The sequence below is a fragment of the Garra rufa genome, chromosome 5 (assembly GCF_049309525.1).
Source record: "Garra rufa chromosome 5, GarRuf1.0, whole genome shotgun sequence".
NCBI classification, from domain to species: Eukaryota; Metazoa; Chordata; class Actinopteri; order Cypriniformes; family Cyprinidae; genus Garra; species Garra rufa.
In genome coordinates, this window is record NC_133365.1 from 9,077,165 (window position 1) to 9,098,567 (window position 21,403).

The following is a 21,403-nucleotide window of genomic DNA, read 5'->3' on the forward strand; positions in this document are numbered from 1 at the left end:
GTGTGTGTGTGACTTGCGTGCTGCTGTCTGGTTTCCAAGACATGTGACTGTGCACAATGCCTCCTTTCCTATGCAACTAACATGTGCTCCATGGCATTTCCTGCATAAGATCTCGCTGTCTCCATCTAGATGATATCTAACAAATATTTTAAGTGTGTACAGTAAGTCATTTAAACAGAATAGTGTGCACTTAGTCATATCCTTTATTGAAAGCCTTAACAAATGTCTGCTTTTCTGGGTTCCTCCTCAGGACGAGCGTGTGAAGAGATTTTGAGGTAGTTTTTGGACTATGGTGGCGTATTTCCAAGCCCGTAGAGCCACAGGGCTTCTTTTCACAGCTACACACTGCTGTAAAATCCACACCAGCTGTTACTGCAAATGTGCTGAATATGAATACATCACCGTTTTGATGCACATATGGGTTTTTCGGTGGCTGAGTCTTAAATATGTGCTTACAGCCTTGCAAACAGTGATTTGTAGTTATAAACTCAAAATATCGAAATGTTTGTTAGTTGCAGGCCTTCACGGCCTTGACAGTTTTTGTTTGTAAATATCTCTTGAATATCAATGCGTTTTCCTGTACTCACAAAACAAATTGTGGTCACACGTCTTTGCCGGGAATAAATCTGTGTTTAATATGTGAGCCTGGACCACAAAACCAGTCATAAGAGTAATTTTTTGGCTTCCCATTGATGTATGGTTTGTTAGGATAAGACAATATTTGAAAATCTGGAATCTGATTGTGCAAAAAAATCTAAATATTGAGAAAATCGCCAAAGTTGTGCAAATGAAGTTCTAAGCAATGCATATGACTAATCAAAAGTTACGTTCTGATATATTTACGGTGTGAATTTTACAAAATATCTTAATTGAACATAGGGCTGCATGATTATGACAAAAATTGTAATTGCGATTGTTAATTACGATTATCACAGTTTACATTGATTGATGTTTTAAATGGCTTTATACCATACCAAATGCATGCCATAATGTTATATAAAAATAAAAAACAAGCTGAAAACACTCTTCCTGAAATACTTTTATTGCTTTTCTTGTGGCCACAACAATACATCGGTTTGGTTTCTAAAAACTAAAAATATGCAATATGCATAGGGATATGCCGGTATCAATTTTCATGTTGCGATTCATTGATAATGCTTTTATCACGGTATGCAGCATTATCATGATATTGAAAATTATTTTCAAAAAAGTGGTGTCATAATACTGTATGACAGGCTTAATAACTATTTACTTATAACAATAATAACTGATCATTTACAATAAAGCAATACACAAAACATTTATGAAGTAAAAAATTTACACAGATTAAAGTGCAAAATAATTATTAGACCAATAGGTATCACTTTATTGTAAGATCTCTTAGTTAACACATTAATATTCACAATGAGCAATAGCTACATTTGCTACGTAAGTTATTAATCTTTGTTAAAAAAAAAAAAACAAAAAAAAAAACTTTTTTTAAATACTGGAATTACCTAAGATTAATGAATGTTTTGAAGAATTTTACATTGGCAGTTTATATTATGTGTATATCCTGTTAAGTCTAAATATTTAAGTATTTGGCGCTTTGATGAACACCATAGCAAATACACACTTTTCAGAAACTGAAAGCTGTCTTGTTTCCAGGGTTTCCAGGGTAACGGCTGCATTATATTTAGCGCCATCTGCAGTCAGAGAATGAAAGTGCGCTTTCATCCAGAGCGTCTCTCGCGTGCTCCGCCATGTGCTTCTCATCCGTGCTTGTTTACATTAGAGGACACATGCATCTTTGACGCAGCATACAGCGTTGTTGTGCATTGTGACCAGTTGATGGGAAAAGTTGTTTTAAAATGCATTCATAATTCATAAATTCATAAAAAAAATTCATAAATAATTTGTTATAAATAAATATAACAATATCGATTTGCCTCTCACAACATCACATGCTCTAAACATGCCTCTTAAGCATGCGGAATAATTAACTTTGATAATTCTGACCTATAGAATGTATTTTTGACTATTGCTAGAAAATATCACAAATATCAAGAAAGACCAGGGTCACATATTGTGTTGTCTTCTGTAGTTTTGTTGTTGGCTTTTGAGGATGAGGGCATATCAAAACCTATATATATATATATATATATTGTTTGTTTACATTTTGATTTTAGTTAGGTTTTAGTAATTAAATGTTAATTTTGTGTTGTTTATTATAAGAATCTAGTTTTAATCATTTTTATTTCAGTTTCAGTTGTTTGTGGACGTCAAGTTAAAGTGAATGAAAATGAGAAATGCTGCTTTTGCAACTAGCTGAAATAAACTAATTTTTAAAAATAGATTTAATCGAACTCTTCAATGTAAATGATCATTTTATGCTTTTCGTTTTAGTTGTCTAAAAAGCCTCTATGGTTGATTGGACACAGTGTTTGAGATCAACTACTAAAGACGGTCTCCTGACTTTTACAAGTCTGTTTTGTCATCCTCGCCATGCACGGCTGAATGGTTAGTTGCATTTGAAGATTTGCATTTAGTATTGTTTTTTCGGCCTGTCTGTCATTCTTAGGTCACGACCCTTGAGGCACTGTGGTGATGTATTTCATAATTGAAGTTTTATGATTATGAATGCAATAAACCATTTTGTGGTTCTAAAAGTTGCTGCCAGTAACGGGCTCATCAGCCAGTTTGACAGTGTTCTGAAGCGGTATCGTCATCCGTGCGTTGTGCGATCCCACACAATATACAAGGCCGTGTTTCTAGGGCTCAATGCATGCCTGTAAGAGCGCTGTCTTTGGTTTGGCCAGCTGCCACGTCCCTGATGACGCGCAGCAGCTGTATTTTTGCACTGTGTCCTGAGTTGCCTTCCCTAGGCCTCGCTCTACCAAACATTCCACATGGGGCTGAAGGGCCAGCCGGGGTTTGTTGGGTTTGCCTGACGCGCTCTCTGAGCCGAACCCTGACGGGCCCCTTCTCTGAGAGCCTTATCTGAATACAATGAGCTCGCTCTGTACATCAGTAATTAGATCTCAGGTCCAGAGACTCTTGAGACGTGCTGTGATGAATCTGTCCTTCTGTATGGGTGCGCGCTACACCATCGGTCACATGCTCTTCACAGATCTTTTGTTTGTTGACAACAGACTTAAAATCTTAAGAGTATTTCACACTGATTCACTACAGCCATTCTGACGATACTGTGTGCCATTTGTGGTAGAGAATATCAGGACTTTTGTATTTATTTATCATTAGCTTGCTGCTAAATTTGAGAGTACACACCTAGACCACAAAGCAGTCTTAGGTAGCACAGGTATATTTGTAGCAATAGCTAAAAATACATTGTATTGGTCAGAATTATAGATTTTTCTTTTGTGCCAAAAATTCTTAGGATATTAAGTAAAGATCATGTTCGTACATTTTCTTCTGTAAGTATATCAAAACTTAATTTTTGATTAGTAATATGCATTACTAATCATTTGAACAACTTTAAAGGCGATTTTCTTAACATTTAAATTTTTTTTTGCACCCTCAGATTTTCAAATAGTTGTATCTCAGCCAAGTAATGTCCTACCCTAACAAACCATACATCAATGGAGCTAAAAAAAGAAAACACATTATGACTGGTTTTGTGGTCCAGGGAGGGTCGCATGGTTAGATGATTTAAATGATAACTAATAAAAATGACAAGAAACACGACAAAATTGCTAAAATTATAACTAATACCGAAAAATTAAACCAAATTCAAATCGTTAAACAAAACTATCATTTTATTTCGTTTTAATAACCCCTGACAAAAACATTTTCTACCGACCGTGTATCTTTCAAAATGTTTCTGGGTTTAAGATTGATGCTAAAATGAACCACAGCTCTCAAATATCATTGCACCACACTGCATTATTTACAGTCAGTATTCTTGTGCTATGTGCCAAGGACAATATTTTTTCTGTATAAAAAACAAAACAAAAAAAAAAAGTGTTTTCCCGTAACAGAGTTGAAATGTTAAGCCTGCAAAAGCCGTCTTTCAAAACATGTTTTGTTCCAGCCCTGTTACATTCAGAGTGTCTCGGGGTTGAATGTTACAGGGTGGAAGATCAGTGCTAAAACAGTTCGTATAGGACATTTCACAGCAAGTTCTTTGAATCCAGGGTTAGGGTTCGTCTCTCATGTAGCCCATGTTGTTTACAGTGACTAAACTCCCACTTGGCATATATTTATAGTAACTATGCACCTGTCGCTGTTTCTGTGATACCAATGAGATGCTGGTGGTGAATATGCTGGACGTCAGATCACGTCTGCATTTAGATCTAATATCTAGATCAAATTGTTTCGTATAGTCATTGTATGAACCTGTTCAGTCAGATATTGGAATGAAATATGGGTGGAATGACCTTTTTTGTCAGTGTGTTGTGTAAACAGTTTCATATCGGCATCTTCATGGAAAACTGTTCATGCTTAATTATACTTCTGTGTATTTTCTTAAGAGGGAAAATATGGGATGAAAGAGATGCAGCGACGGTGTGGCGATAAAAGAGCAATAAGTGCTCTTTTATGGACATATTAAACTAACAATATGCGACGAACGTTGCACGCAGACTCTGAATGTATAATTTACTGTCAACTCGGGCTGGAGGTTTGATAGTTTGTTAAATTAAACAGCCCTTTCTGTCTCTCCCTCCCCCTCTGTGTCTTTGTGATTTCTGGTAAGTGACATGGCTGGCCTTTGGCATAATGCCTGGCATGATCACATGGTATGGATGTCACGCCAGTTTATGTGTGTGTGTGAGAGAGAGAGAGAGAGAGAGAGTCTGTGAATAATTCCACATGAATGACTGTGTGTATATTGTATAATTCCAGCAGGGCAGAGCTCACTGTGACTGTAAACACTTCGATGCTCCAATGATTTTCCACTTTAGCTGTCCTGTGTCGTGTTGTTCAGCACTCTTTAAGCTGCTTTAAACTGCCAAGTATGTGTTTCTGTGTTTGATAAGCATGTTAAAACATGCACACGCTGTGCAGGTAGAGCGCCAGCCGCCTCAACAAGCATTCAAATGATTGTTCGCGTTAATTTGTTTACATATGATTTCTTTCATCGTAGTTGATGTGAATGAGACTCAGTGTAATACAAAAGCGACCTTTGTGTAAGCGTTTGCTAAGCAAATTAACTAGGGCTGCCGATTTAATGTTAATTTGGCACTGTTAATTATGGAAAAAAATTGCATGCTAAAACTATTAAGGCATTTAACGCAGTGCACCACCCAGACCTGTGCGTCATCTTACCATGCTAAACATGACGACTATGTGATAAAGCCTATTAGAATGCGGTTTTATGAGCCTAAAATTTAAGATAAGAGGCAAAATGACCCATTTACATATATGAAAGAGTTTAGCAATATCACACCAGCAAGAGTGCTGTTTTTCCCCAATATCTGCACGAGTGCAAGGAGATAAACAAGAAGTTAATATTGTGTAGTGACTATTTTTATATCGACTAATTTACCGATTAATCTAAACGGCAAATTTCCCGCAAAAAAAAAAAATCTACAATTTTACTTTTTACATTAAAATGGAATCCAGAAAAGAAAAGAATTTGATAAAAACAAAACTGTAAAACTTAATTAATTAGACAGGCTTTTTGATTTAAAAAAAATTTATTAACCATTAAAACAGAGTATAGAAATTTTTTTAATAGATTTAAGGGCACTATAATTATAATTAGGCTTTTTGTGGTAATAAAAATGTAGATGTAAGTGAACAATAGCCTTTAAAATGACTTAAAATACATATATAATAGCACTGATGCAATAATAATTAGTTCTTAATAAACTTTTCTTTTGGAATCTTCATTTTCAAGGCCCTACATTGTTTAGTCCCAGAGATATGGGGATCTCAATGAGGCACCATTTTCAGATTGTTGAATATTACCCATTTTCAGTGGTTGAAAACCAAATGTGAGTCACTTTGTTTACAGCTGATAGTAATTTTATTTAAAGGAGAATGTCTGAAGAATAAGTAATGTTGAAACTAAAATTGTATCATTTCCCTCTATCAAAACAAAAATAAATAAAACAGGCTGTTCATGACCCCTTTAAATTTATGTCAATATATTTCATCATTCAGTTTAAAAAAACTTATCAATGCCTTTTTAAAACCCATTAATCTCGCAGCATTTTCTACACGATTCTGATTGCAGTATAAAGTGTTCATGCCACCGTCTTTAAAAATATACCTAAATAATATACCTAAATATATACCTAAAGCTACATTTTTATAATGTCTTTTCAATGCTTTTCTCATTTAGCACAATAATGATTTGAAATAATGTTTTGGGGATATTTTCTTCAGACAAAACTGTAATTAATCTGGGATAAATTTGATTAATAGGCACATCATGTAATTATATTTGCATTATAAATGAATCCTCAGATTATGTGTATTGTTAAGAAGAGTCTCCTGCTGCTTTAGTGATCAGACGCACAATTTGCACCATAAAACCGAGTCCAGATTGTTTACGTAATCACACAACAGCGTCATGCATATGCAATTATATTATTAAAGAACCCAATAAATATGTGAAACATATATGTTTTAGTTTAATCAACTCACATGCACCAAGAGAAATCATAAAAACTTTTATTTGGCCCTTCATTCAAGTGCTCGGCTCGTGCATGCGCGTATCAGCAGCTCATCTGTAAAATTGACTTATAAGTGTTTAGTGAGGTGATTAAACGCTAATATGCAGTTCTTACATTATGAATGATTCCTCAGATTGTGTGTTGTTAAAGAGAGTCAGCTGCTACTTTAGTGATCAGACGCACCATTTAGACCATAAAACAGGTGGAAAATTCCCACAGATGCACACTGAAGGACAAACTCAAGATATATCGGTCTTTTCCTGCCAGGCAGGCAGCAGGAAAACCCCTCTTTCATGAAGGTGGTGGTGAGTTTTGCACAAGCTAACACCACACATTAACTTACAATTAACAGTGAATTAAAGCTTCTTTTCCTACATTATTATCAACTGTTCTATGTTTTCCGGCACATTCCTGTTCTCTTGTGCACACCTGTGGTGTATGAGCTCTCGTGTGCTGTGATCCAGATCTTTGGTTGAGCTCCAGCAGAACGTCTGGAAAAATCTGAGGGAACAGCCTGTTTTGTCTTCATCCGCACTGCTCCCATGCTCCAGCGCAAACCCACTTTGTCGTTTCTTAACTCGGGTCTTGTTAATGTTTTTTTATGAACTGATAATGATCGATAACGAGGGTTACGTGATGAGAATTTCTAATTTCAGTTTACTGTCACAATCTGTTCAAGCTGAATTTGCTTAATTATTATATATGGTGGACTGCAGTGTGTGGATGTGCAACTTTAGACAAACTCCTCAGTCCAGATGAAACGCTGAGAATTGTGCTCGGCTGATTTTGTAGATGGTTAACCGTATTTCACCATTTTTAGGATCTTTAGTGTTTTTGAAGGTTGACCTGCAGTTCTGTCTGTTTGCTTCTTTCTGATCAAAGCAGATCATATTTTCTTGCCTTGAAGGCACATTGCTTTATTATAATTTAATTTTCAGTACAGTGCAATTGATGAGAACTTGTTTTCAGCTGCAAGTGATTAACTGTATGTGAAGACTGTACTGACGAAGACTCAATTTAAACCATTTAACAAATCTGATTTTTAGTCTAGATTTTTAGTTTAGTAGGATCCTCCCTGAATTTAATAGATCAGCTGGTTAGTTTCAGTTTAATGTGGCTTCTGCCACTTCCGTGAGAATTTACTCTCAAAGTCTTGAGGTTTTGATGCTAGAAGATAGTCTTTATTATAAGAGAGTGTCTCCACACACTTTCATACAGTTTTACCTTAAGGCGGGTTTAATACATTTCATACACAGCCGTTCTACCCCCATATGTGACCCAGGACCACAAAACCAGTCCTAAGTCGCTGGGGTATATTTGTAGCAATAGCCAAAAATACATCGTATGGGTCAAAATTATAGATTTTTCTTTTATGCCAGAAATCATTAGGAAATTGAGTAAAGATCATGTTCCATGAAGATTTTTTGCAAAATTCCTACTATAAATATATCAAAATGTAATTTTTGATTAGTAATATGCATTGTTAAGAACTTAATTTGGAGAACTTTAAAGGTGATTTTCTCAGTATTTTTATTTTATTGCACCCTCAGATTCCAGATTTTCAAATAGATGTATCTCGGCCAAATATTGTCCTATCCTAACAAACCATATATCAATAGAAAGCTTATTTATTGAACTTTCATATGATGTATGCATCTCAGTTTTGTAAAATTTAATTTTGTAAAATTTATATCCTAGAGTATATATTAAACTATAATTCTTATCAGAAACACCGACTCTTGAAAGAATAAAAACAAGTTATTTTATGAACAAATTCTTTATTGCAACTTGAAACTAATTTAATGAAATTTAAATCTCCCTTCTGAAAAAATAAATAAATGCGTTTAATTTGAAAAGAAACAATTAAAAAACTAGATTAAGAAGGTTGTCAAGACAAACTTTAGTTTGGCTTGAGAAAGCCTATAGCTTGAATGTTTAAAGCAGCTGTGAAAACTTAAAGTTTTGAACTTTATATAGATAGATTAGCTGATTAGCATGTTGCTAGCATGATTCTAACATTAGCATGTTTAATGTTTCTAGTATGATTATCAAGTTGCTAACATGTCATTAGCAAGTTTCTAGCATGATGAACAAGTTGCTAGCATGTTTCCAGCATGATTGGCAAGTTGTTAGCATTTTGATAACATGTTTCTAGCATGATTAGCAAGTTATTAGCATATTTCTAGAATGATTAGCAAGTAACTAGCATGTTTTCAGCATTACTAGCACATTTCTAACATGTCTCTTTCATGATTAGTGAGTTGGTAGAATGTTTCCAACATGATAAACAAGTTGCTAGCATGTTTCTTGCATGATTAGCAAGTTACTAGCATGTTTCCAGCATTACTAGCACATTTCTAACATGTTTCTATCATGATTAGTAAGTTGCTAGCATGTTTCTAACATGTTTCTAGCATGATTAGCAAGTTATTAGCATTTTTCTAGCACATTTCTAACATGTTTCTACCATGATTAGTAAGTTGCTAGCATGTTTCTAGCATGATTAGCAAGTTATTAGCATTTTTCTAGCAATTTCTAACATGTTTCTAGCATTATTAGCAAGTTGTTAGCATGTTTCTTGCATGATTAGCAAGTTACTAGCATGTTTCCAGCATTACTAGCACATTTCTAACATGTTTCTATCATGATTAGTAAGTTGCTAGCATGTTATTAGCATTTTTCTAGCACATTTCTAACATGTTTCTACCATGATTAGTAAGTTGCTAGCATGTTTCTAGCATGATTAGCAAGTTATTAGCATTTTTCTAGCACATTTCTAACATGTTTCTAGCATGATTAGCAAGTTGTTAGCATGTTTCTTGCATGATTAGCAAGTTACTAGCATGTTTCCAGCATTACTAGCACATTTCTAACTAGGGCTGTTCAATTAATCGAAATTTGGTTTCGATTTCGATTTCTCCTTCAAACGATCATGAAAATGCAGTAATCGAAATGAGATTAGATTTTTAGATTTTGGGAGGAATATGCGACCAAAACGTTCTCAATTTCGAGCCCTGCCCAGTAAAGGTAGAACAAAATGTCTTTAGAACAGACCTGTGGCAAAAAGTAAGTATGTGCGTGCGTGTGTTTGAAAAAACAACAACCCAGACCACAGTGTCCCACATAAAAACAATTAGAACACTGGCAGAGTCTAGCTGCTTTCTGCTAAGAAAACCAGCACGACCATTTCTGGTTTCAAACATGAACGTTGGCATGTTCTTGCTCTCTGTTTAGGCACGCTGTGTTGTGATCGGTTCAAATAGCATGCTGCGGGAAAAGTATCAGTCGAGAGCGTGCAAAAAATCGTGCTGTAAGGCGATTTAGAAATCGTGTGTGTTCACATCGCGATTTCGATACGATTTCAATTAATCGCACAGCCCTACTACAGAGCTAGAAGTTAACTTTTCCATTCAGGGCTAAAATTTGCCCCTAGAGGATATTGTTTAGATTATATACAGAAAGCGAGCAAATAACGTTCCCTAATCACTAAAGCTGTCATTAACTTCAGTTCAGCATAAGCTCTGCACTCTCACAAAGACTCCCCTCATAACAGCTAAAGTTGCAAAATGAATATCTGATCACTTAGTTGATTGTGAGAATGTGCGAGAGCGCAGAACAAAACTCTGGCATTTTTACCAGTGACTGATGTAAACGCCCTTGGTTGGCCATTGTATTCATAAACTCAGCAGAAATGTGTGCGACTGTAATGCTCAAGGCTGCAAAAGCAACAAACAGCACTTACTGTAGATGATGCCACATACGCAGATCCACATGTAATGCAGCAATTGATGCTTTTCAATTGCACATTTCACTTTATTTATACAGTCGTAATCAATTGTGCATCAGTTGAATTATGCAGGGGCATTTTTTGCCCATTACCTTAAATTTGCTCAAATTTTGTTCATTTTTGGTGTGATTTTTTTTTGCCCCAAGCTCCTGTTCATTTCTGTACAGCTGAGACTGTATTAAAGGGGTCATGACATGGATTTTTTAAAGGGGTCCTATTATGCTCTTTTACAAAGTCTTTATTTTGTTTTGGGGGTGCACTAGAACATGCTCTCATGCTTGGTGGTTCGAAATTATTTTTCACATAATTTACATTATTACAATAGCTTTCTCCCCAGGCTGGCACAAATGGCTTGATTAGTTCCGGTTTTGATGTAGGCCCGCCTTCCGAAAAACAAAATGTGTTGTGATTGGTTAGCAGTCCCACTGCGTTGCGATTGGCGAACAGCTTAGACGGTGTTTCAGTCCTGCCACGCCCCTTCCCAAAGCAGTGGGACTGCAAACCAATCACAACACATTTTGTTTTTCCGAAGACGGGCCTACATCAAACCCGGAACTAATCCTGGTTTGATGAAGAAAGCTATAGTAGTAATGTAAATTATATGAAAAATAATGTGTTTTTCAAACCACTAAGCATAAGAGCATGTTCTAGTGCAAAACAAAATAAAGACTTTGTAAAAGAGCATAATAGGCAGGGGTGCACATAAGTGGTCCGCTGGTTCGCATGCATGACCAAAATAAGAAATGCACTGAAAGCATAATTCTAGGCTTTTCGCTGCTGTTTTCAAAGCACAATGCAAAAATGTGACATTTCATTTACTGACGCTCTTCTTTGAATGCTCTATGATCGGAATTGCTAAACCCGACATGAGCGCGCTGCGTATACTTACTTGCCGGCAACCCGCCAAAATAAAAGCTTACTAATTTAGGTTTGAAAATGATAAAAATTCACATAAAAAAGAACTAATTGTATTTTAATTTAATACTGATAAAACATAATAGTATTACCACACTTTATTATTTTGTTTATTATTTTATTAACAAAAAAATAAATAAATAAAATGCAATGATATCATCACTATTATTAATTAGTTTGTTTAGTTGTATTTAATGGGTCACATTATGTGTTGTGTGAGGACCAAACCAAATTTCCAGGTACTCTTATGAGAACCAGGTTAAAAAAACCTATGTGTAGCCCTGATAATAGGACCCCTTTAACTGTTAAAATGCTCTTTGCATGCTGTTTCATGCACCATTATAGACACCGTGAGACGCAGCTACAGCGGCCGTTGCTCACTGACTCATATGGAGAGTTTTACCCCAGTATTCCCATCACGCTTTCAGTAAACACACTGGCAGCTGCTCTCATCTGTGCATGCATCGCTGAAGTGCATATGGTCAGTGTGTGTAGAATACAGTGTTGATTCTTCCTGAATCACGATTGTCTTGTTTTGCATGGTTTGGCACACTGACATGGTGAAGCATTGTGTAGAGGATAATGATGAGATCAAATCATCACTGCACTGATGCTTACGGGTCAGACGTGTGTCTGCCTTCACTGTAGCAGGATCATCACTGACTAACAGGGTCGGGGTCAATTCAGGAATGAACTCAACAATTCCAATGCAAAGAAGGAAATAGAATTGGAATTGAACAACAATTACAGGAAACAGAGTTGGAATTGAATTGGAATTACAGGAAGCGGAATTCAGTTTAGGGAAAATGATCCACTGAATTCCGTTTATTGCTGTTTCTGAGCATTTATTTGTGATTGCATTTAGAGACATACATTTGAACTTTATTTATGATGCTTTACAAATACCAAGTAATGTATGAAATAGAGTTGATCAAATGCAAGTAAATAAAAATGAGAACTGTACATTATGAATTAATAATTGAATGACAGCGGTGATAAGTTTCTGGATGCACTATACATTCAATATTTGATTACCACATAATATATGTCTCAACTCACAAAAAAATGAGTCATGTTTTTATTGCATCATATTATCATGATTTCCTGAAATTTGGCATGTGAAATGATCATGCTTAACATACTAAACATACAGTACTTTGTATTTCGTGATTTACAATATTTAATGTACTATAAACTATTAAGCAAATCAAGTCGATTATTTTATTTAGCAACTCAAGTGGAATTTAGTGGAATTGATTTGATTTCAATTCTGTTTCCTGACATTCCAATTTAATTCCAATTCCATTTCCTGTCAGCTGCATGCCATTCCAATTCCAATTTCATTCCAGGAAGTGAATTGGAATTTACCATTCATTCTTAATTCAATTCATGAATGGCCCCAACCCTGCTGACTACCATGTATTACTGGAATGCTTCAGTGGAGACTCATATCATTTCTGCTGGTTATCGTTTACAGTCATGCATGACTAACATGAAATAGCCTGCCTTATTTCTATGGTATTAGCAGGTTTCTCATGCAATTCGGCTGAGGAATTGAGTGGATTGTTAACAATTAATCCTGTCATGTGATTTGAATTGCTACAAGATTTGTCAAGGTTGACCTTTGACCTGTGCTCTATGTATTTGAAAGTGGCATGAATACAGTTTATGGAAACATTTGCTGTAATGAACATATTCATCTATGGTGTGATTTATGAATAGACATAAAACTCATTCGCATTGCATTTACGCTCATCATCTGGACTATTTCCGCACTGAAATCTAAAACCGCACAGTTCCAGCTCACACAGTATTGATGGGTCTTTACCTTGAATGACAGCAGCATATCTGAAGACATTGTGAATAATACATATTGCACACAACTGCTTGATATCACCTGCTGCCTGGCGTTACACAAACAGTCATCCTGGAAATAACCTTTGAGAAAGAGCTAGACACCAGCTTTGAACAAATCTTTGAAAGTTAGTTTTGTTTTGAGACATTCAGTATTCACTTTAGAAAGTACATTCGACTTTGTTTTCCACATAAAAAGCAGTCAGTCCTTCTTTCTTTTTACGTGGACAGACGTTTTGATTATGAACTCATTTCTTTGGTGCTTTCTGTACAGCTCTATTTTTATGAAATCGCTATTGATTTCAGATTTACCCTAAGCGAAACACAAACTAGTCCACCACAGTTTCATGGTATTGTGTCTGTTTCTCATTTATTTTTCAGTCGTTTGTTGTGAATGGCTCCCTGTGCTATACTTTATCAATGCTGCCTCTGCTGTCTGTCTGAACAATAGTGGAACAAACACTGCTAGAAAAACGTCTAGAAACCATAAACTGCTGAGAGATGAATGATAATAGATGCCGTCCAGTTCGTACGTTTACCAAAATAAACTAACACAATGTTTTGAGATTATCATGGCTATGATGGTCAAATTCATGCTATTATTTGGTGTAGGGGTGCGTGATATGACGTTTTTTTTAACTGAAATAAATTTCTTACATACAGTTCCTTTAAATATGTTTTTTTCCATAAAGAAATTGTGAATAATTAAACATAAGTTATTAAATTACTTTTTTATAGTGTAATTACATCATTGTATTATACGCATGTTGCTTTTTATAAAAATGAAAAACATTTTTGATCAGGCATTACCGCCGGAATCCTAAAGGGGACCCGATTCCGGGGCGGACTCAATTTTTCACGACACCGGTATATTTATTAGATGCGTGCATCTCTTAAAGCGACAGAACTAAACATGCTGCCGATTGTTATGAAGGTACACCCAGAAAATTTACACACTCACGTGTTGTGCCAAACCCCCAATACATTTTTTTGTGCTGAACACAAAAGAAGATATTTTGAAAAATGTGGATAACAGTAGCTGGTCCCCACTGACTTTGATAGTGGGAAAAATTAAATCAAATACTATGGAAGTAACTGGGGACCAGAAACTGTTTGGTTACCAACATTCTTCAAAATAAGTTTTATGTTCAACATGTTTTATGTTTAAAAAAAGAAAAACTCATTTTAAAATTAAAAATAATAATAATAATAATAATTTTCCAAATTCAGTTTTTTTTTTTTTTTCAGTTTTAAAATTTTGAAATAATTTTTTTTTTAATTCTTTAATTCATTAATTTTAATGGTTAAATGAAAAAAATATTAATTCAAAAACATGTCTAATGAATTCAAATCATGGAGCGTAGGCAACAGTAATTTAACCTTTTAAAGGCCCTATGAAATAGGTTTTATATTTTCTCAAATTTAGTTATATTTTTACAAAATTTTGTGTTTTCTATTAATTTTCTAGGTTCCATTTTAATTGTTTTACATTTAAAATTCTGGTAAATATTCCTTAAAAAAATCATTGTAAAATTAAAAAAATATTAATCAAAAAGCACATCTAATGAATTAAAATCATGAAGCGTAAACAACTTTTTAAGGCCCTATGAAATAGGTTTTATATTTTCTCAAATTTAGTTTTATTTTTGCTAAATTTTGTTTTTTTTAATTTTCCGGCTTCCTTTTTAATGGTTTTATTAAATTTAATAATATTCACAAGCATCTCTAACTAATAGATTTTATTAAAAAATATATATATATATTTATGTATTAATTTATTTTCATTTAAATTTTTTATTTATTTTCTTCCAGAAATACTGTGTTGTGTATTTACATTTAATACATTCTGGTAAATAATTTTTTCTGGCAAATATTCCTTAACAAATCATTGTTAAATTAAAAAATATTAATCAAAAAACATGTCTAATGAATTAAAATCATAAAACACACACAGCTTATGTTTTAAAAAAAGAAAAACTCTAAAGTGAGTAAATGAAAAATCACTCACTGCTCTTATCTAGAGAACTTTAATGCAGTTGCTATAATAAGAGTCAATGTATTATTTATGTTTATAGTGTATATGGTGTTTTATTTTTATATTTCTTAATTCAGTTTCTCAAATGCTACTATGTTACTACAATGTTTGTTTTATTTGTCTATTTGTAACATGTAGCCTATCTTTGTTCATATGTTTTAATAACAAAATTAAAATAATGAAGACATTTTTTTGGCCTAAACATCTCCCTTTCTTTTTATTTTATATTTTGTCACCTTAATGCTTTGTTTTTAAATAGGGAAGAATTGTTCTAAAATCGTAAATATTTCTGAAAACAATTGTGATATATTTTTGCCATATCGCCCACCTCTAATTTGGCGAAAACAAAAGTGAAAAAAAATAAAGTTAAATAAGTTAAATGAATCTTTAACTTTTTTAAGTTTATTTTGAGTTTTCTCTTTTTTGGCTAATGACTGACTCAAAATATGATTGTAGGCATGAGGGATAATATAATAATATAATGTTATCACACCTTCTGGTGTGAACACTAGTTATACAGTTATCTTTATAGTTATATTTCTTGCTTTTAAACTCTCCAAAGTGATTGGATTTTTCGGCAATAATTTGAGCTCTGATTATTTAGTGTTAGGACAGCATGCCGTCCAGACTGGAGAACTAAAGTGGAACTATGGCTTTGAAAGCACACAGTGATGCCTGGCCTTACTTTGATAATGCAAAGTGCATTTGATAATGTAATGAAAGTGCAAGATGTGCGGCGCCAATGTGCCATATGACATTAAAATAAGACACTGTTGTAAAGGCATGTTGTGAAATTGTTTAGTTGTGCATTGTTACGGGAATAATCCATTCACTATGCCGATTACACATTCTTTCTAGCACGATCAAATTTACTTTAGTTGCATCGTTTGTGCACATCTATACAAGTTGTATGTATCAGTCTGATTATTCTCTTGTAAGATGTGTTTTTAACTGGTATCCTTTCACGCTTCAGCTTCATTTTGCACGGTTTAAACTTCAATGCGTAACATTATTCGCTAAATTTTAAAACTTTCAAATGTTTCATTTTCAAAAACACTGATGCATTGTTAATAATCCAGCAGAGCTATATTTCTCATCATGTTTTCTTGCCTACAGTCAAACATCTAATAAAGCAAGAGATGCGAAGAGCCTACTAGAGTGTAAACCTTATTCAAGATATAACAGCTAGCAGTTGAATTAGTGACTAATTTACTATTACACTTGTGGCCCAAACTGTGAAGTGCTCACAATTTGCAAAGACACTGAAAAATGTATGCTGTTTGTCTGTATTACATTAAATTTACTCTGCAGAAGCACTTTAGATTGTTTAATACTGTTCAAATGTGGCGTTAATGCATTTACAAAGCAATTGCATCTTTTTTGGGCCCTATCAAATCCATTTATTTTCAAGTTCAATTTTTTTTTTAATTCTGTTTTTTCCCTTTTAATTTTTCTAGACTGTTTTAATGGTTAAATTAAAAAAAATATGAATTTAAAAAGCCTGTCTAATGAATTAAAATGATGAAGCATACACGATTTAATAGAAATGTTAAATTTTTTAAGGCCCCATAATATGGGTTTTATATTCTCAAATTCAGTTATATTTTTACCAGATTTTGTGTTTTTCCATTAATATTTTGGATTCTATTGGTTTCAATAAATTTTAATAATCAAAAGCATCTGTAACTAATAGATTTTATAAAAAAAAAATGAATTTATTTATGTATTAATTTATTTAATTTTTGTTTTTATTTCCTTTCACACAGAAATACTTCTATTTACATTTTTCTGGTAAAAAAAGTTATAGTAAATATTTTTCTGGTAAATATCCCTTAAAAAATAATTGTTACATTAGTAAATATGAATTAAAAGCATGTCTAATTAATTAAAATCATTAAATGTATGCAACAGCAATTTTAAATTAGTTTTATTTTTTACCACATTTTGTGTTTTCAGTTTAATTTCCTGGATTCCATTTTAATGGTTTCTTTAAATTGTAAAAATCAAAAGCATCTCCAACTAATAGATTTTATTTAAAAATGTATTTAATTTATTTAATAAAAAAAATCCCCCCAGAGAAATACTGTGTTGTGTATTTACATTATTTCAAATAAAAAATGCTCTTGTAAATATTCCATAAAATAATGGTTAAATAACAAAAATATTTATAAAAAAAAGTGTCTAATGAATTAAACGTACATGAAATTTACATAATTTATAAGCAATTTAACATTTTTAAGGCCCTATGAATTTTTTTTATATTTGACCAAATTTTCAGTTTTTTTATTAATTCTCTGGGTTTCATTTTTAATGTTTTCGTTAAATTTTGAGAATCAAAAGCGTAGCTAAAAATGAATTTATGTATTTATTTATTTATTTACTTTTTTTTATTTTTATTTCTTTTCCCCAGAAAAAAATGTTGTTGTTTTTTCTGGTAAATAATTTTTCTGGTATTTTTTTTTTAATAATATGTCAATAATAATTTTATTAGTAGTAGTAGTAGTACTAGCATTACATTAAGGAATATATTTACCAGTTTCCAGTTTAAGTGTACTGACCTACTTTTGACTTATTCATCCCAAATTCGTCAAATTCATTGACGTTCTACATTGACGTCTTTGGTCTTTAAAAAACTAGAATAGTAAAATAACAGCAGGTTGTGACAAATACTGCCACTCGTGTCTGAGTTAAGGTTTGTTTCAAGTGTGAGCAACAGCAATGCTGCTTGACTTGGTGAACAGGACCAGTTCAGAACCAGATGGAAAGACAAACTGATGCTGGAGCAGGTGAGGATTATTTGAAGAAAATGTGTGTGTGATTTGCGTGCTGAGTCATATTCAGAGCAAAGAGTTGTAGAGCGGCGGCTCTTTGTCTTGTGGATTGATTTGGTATCTTGAAACTAAGCCGGAAACCATCCCACACACACACACCCTTAACACACTTTTAACACACACACACACATGCACAGCACCCACTGCAGTGTATAATTTCATCCCACATTTCCAGTACTTCTCAAAATGCTTAACAAGAGTCTGTGAGGAGCTAGTCGCTGAACTTTATGTATATTCCTGAAATCAGTTTGACAATACATTGTAATACATTTCCTCCATTTGCTGACAAAGTCTTTCCATTTCTTTGACCTCTGCTACTGTTTCATTGTTCATTAGTAGGTTGGTCTTTTTTGTACTATTTTTATGGCAGTTTTACTTGTTGCCAGTAATATCCAAAACAAAACAAGTATCTGTCATAGTTACTTCTTCTACAATCTCTTACAAATCCAGATCATACGATGACATTTTAGTGTATTGAGAGTAAAAATATTGTTCATAGATCATACTGTATGTCCTTCCAAAAACATTGCGCTTTTTTTCTCAAAATAAGTATAAAATGAAGTTGAAAGTATTTGGAAATTGAATTTGATGTTGAAAGTATTTGGTCTTCATGGTTCTGTTAATATTGTACAACTGAGAATAGTTTCACACTCCGTACTAAATAATCTATTCACAAACTAAGTCAAAATAAATTACAGTTTACAGAGAAATTCACTTCCAGAACAAAAATTTACAGATAATGTACTCACCCTCTTGTCATCCAAGATGTTCATGTCTTTCTTTCTTCAGTCGTAAGAAAATTGTTTTTTGAGGCAAACATTTCAGGATTTTTTTTCCATATAGTGAACTTCAATGGTGCCCCCGAATTTGAGCTTCCAAAATGGAGTTTAAACGCAGCTTCAAAGGGCTCTAAACTATCCCAGCCAAGGGAAAAAAAAATCACTTTTTTAAATCAAAAAATTATATACTTTTTAACCTCAAATGCTCGTCTTGTCTAGCTCTGTGTGAACTGTGTATTCCAGTTCATGACAGTTAGGGTATGTTGAAAAACTCCCAATTTTGAAGATAAAGGAGAAAATGAGGGAGTTTTTCGACATACCCTAAATGTCATGAACTGGAATACAAAGAGTACGTGCAAAGCTAAACAAGACGAGCATTTGAGGTTGAAAAGTATATAAATTGTACATTTTGTTAGGAAATAACAGATCATTTCACTAGATGAGACACTTATTCCTCGGCTGGGATCGTTTAGAACCCTTTGAAGCTGCATTTAAACTGCATTTTGCACCATTAAAGTCCACTATATGGAGAAAATCCTGAAATGTTTGCCTCAAAAAACAATGTCTTTACAACTGAAGAAAGAAAGACATGAACATGATGACAAGTGAGTGAGTAAATTATCTGTTAATTTTTGTTCTGTAAGTGAACTTCTTCAAGAGTCTTGTAAAGTATCGTCGCAATCAAAAGCATGGTCCAGTTATATACACCACAATATACTGGTAGCGGAGCGTCAGCAGGTTCAGTCACATTCCTCCATCAACAGCCAATCTCTGCACATGTAGACAAAAGAACAACCCACACAGGAACACTGATGTATGTATGCAGAGGTTGTGGGTCAATTCTGTAGGTCATTTCAATTGTAACACACCTGTCAAATGTTAAATAATTAGCTGCTTACATTATAGCTCTTGCATTTTGGCTGTTAAAACTAAAGGGGAGGAATTCACACACTCTCCATGTGAACAGTAATGGTAATTCCCGCCGCCTTTGATTTGATTCAGTCGTTTTGATTATTTTGATCATTAGATGATAAGCTCAGATGAGAGTTTCATTGTATAATATTGCTGTAGCACCAAAGTGCTATTGTTATTATTATTGGCCAATTATTTAATTTTTTTTATTATAGCCACACCTAAAAAAAAAACACACAGAAGTCTGGACCTCAGGGACCTCAATAGTGAGTCCGGCCATACTCGCACGTCAAAGTTGTGAAATCTGGCAATTAAATCTGGCCAAGAACTGTCTATTCAGATATGAGAGTCACACTTCATGTCACAGCCAATAGTGAATCAAATACATTTTGAATGTCTTTAAGAGCATCTATGACCAGCACACAGATATCGTCTACTTTTCTGTGCCGTTTTGTCATTTGTTGGAGCTGTAGTTGTGTGCGAAGGTCTGGCGGCGGCTGTTGAACTCACTGTTTGTTTGTTTGTTTGTTGATCTTCTCTGCCGGCTTGAGTCCATTAGTGTGTGGACTGACTCAGCCGCAGGCCTCGCTGAGATTCTGCTGTGGCTGAATGAGCTTTTACCTTCACACAACAGCAGTGAGATTTAGTAGAGACTCCTGATTCTCATGTTTCTGTTAGAAAAAGAAGTTTCACATAGAGTTGTACTGTGTGGGAGAAAGATAAAAATAGCAAATTAGAATGTGATTGATTTGCTTATTTGTAGGGCTGCACGATATGGCCAAACTTTTTAAATAAATTAAGAAATGTATTTATGTATGTATGTATAATATATAGAGCTGCACAATTAATCGTTAAAAGATCGCGATCTCGATTCGACCCCCCTCACGATCTTAATCCAGCATTTATACGATTCAGCCAATTATATTTTATTTATATTTTACCAAACTTTTGCTAGCCTTATTACTGCACAGACTGCTGTGAGCTGATGCAGTGACAGGTTCACCGTTCTCTCCAACATTACATAACCATTTAAACTTCATCTTCAGCGCACATTCTGTCAGATGCAATTGATGGCGCCTCTGTCTCAATATACCGTACAACGGGGCATTCATCAAATGATAACTCAGCGGCTGGTCCACTCACGCAGGGGCGTAATTTCCACTGGGGACACTTTTCAAAATCCCGTTGGTGTCCACCCACTTTCAAATGGTTTTGTTAAAGTAATCTCTTGTATTGTAGAATGCACGCTCAGCGCCGCCGAAAGTTTCGCGCGGTCATTAAAACGAAACCAAGAGTAAAACCTGCACGCGCATTCAAAAGCAATTTTAAAACCCCGTGTTTAGAGAGCGACTCACCAATGCGCGCAAGTTAAGCTACATAAAATATCTAGGCTGTTATTAGTATGTAGGCTATAAGTTGTGTAGTTGTGTACAGTAGATAGCTCTGTATCATGCTTGGAAAATTCGGTCTCTATTAGCACTTTGAATATTGAAAGAGTACTTTGATCGTGCCAGATTTATGGACCGGCAGAGCAATGGAACCATATATGTGACCCTGGACCACAAAACCAGTCTTAAGTCGCTGGGGTATATTTGTAGCAATAGCCAAAAATACATAGTATGGGTCAAAATTATTGATTTTTCGTTTATGCCAAAAATCATCAGGAAATT

At 34.1% G+C, this 21,403-nt stretch overlaps 1 protein-coding gene across 1 annotated transcript in view; it reads left to right on the plus strand.

Annotated features, from left to right (window-relative positions):
• Positions 1–21,403, plus strand: part of nacc2 (NACC family member 2) — a 51,473-nt gene that overhangs the window by 1,133 nt on the left and 28,937 nt on the right. The window lies entirely within an intron of this gene.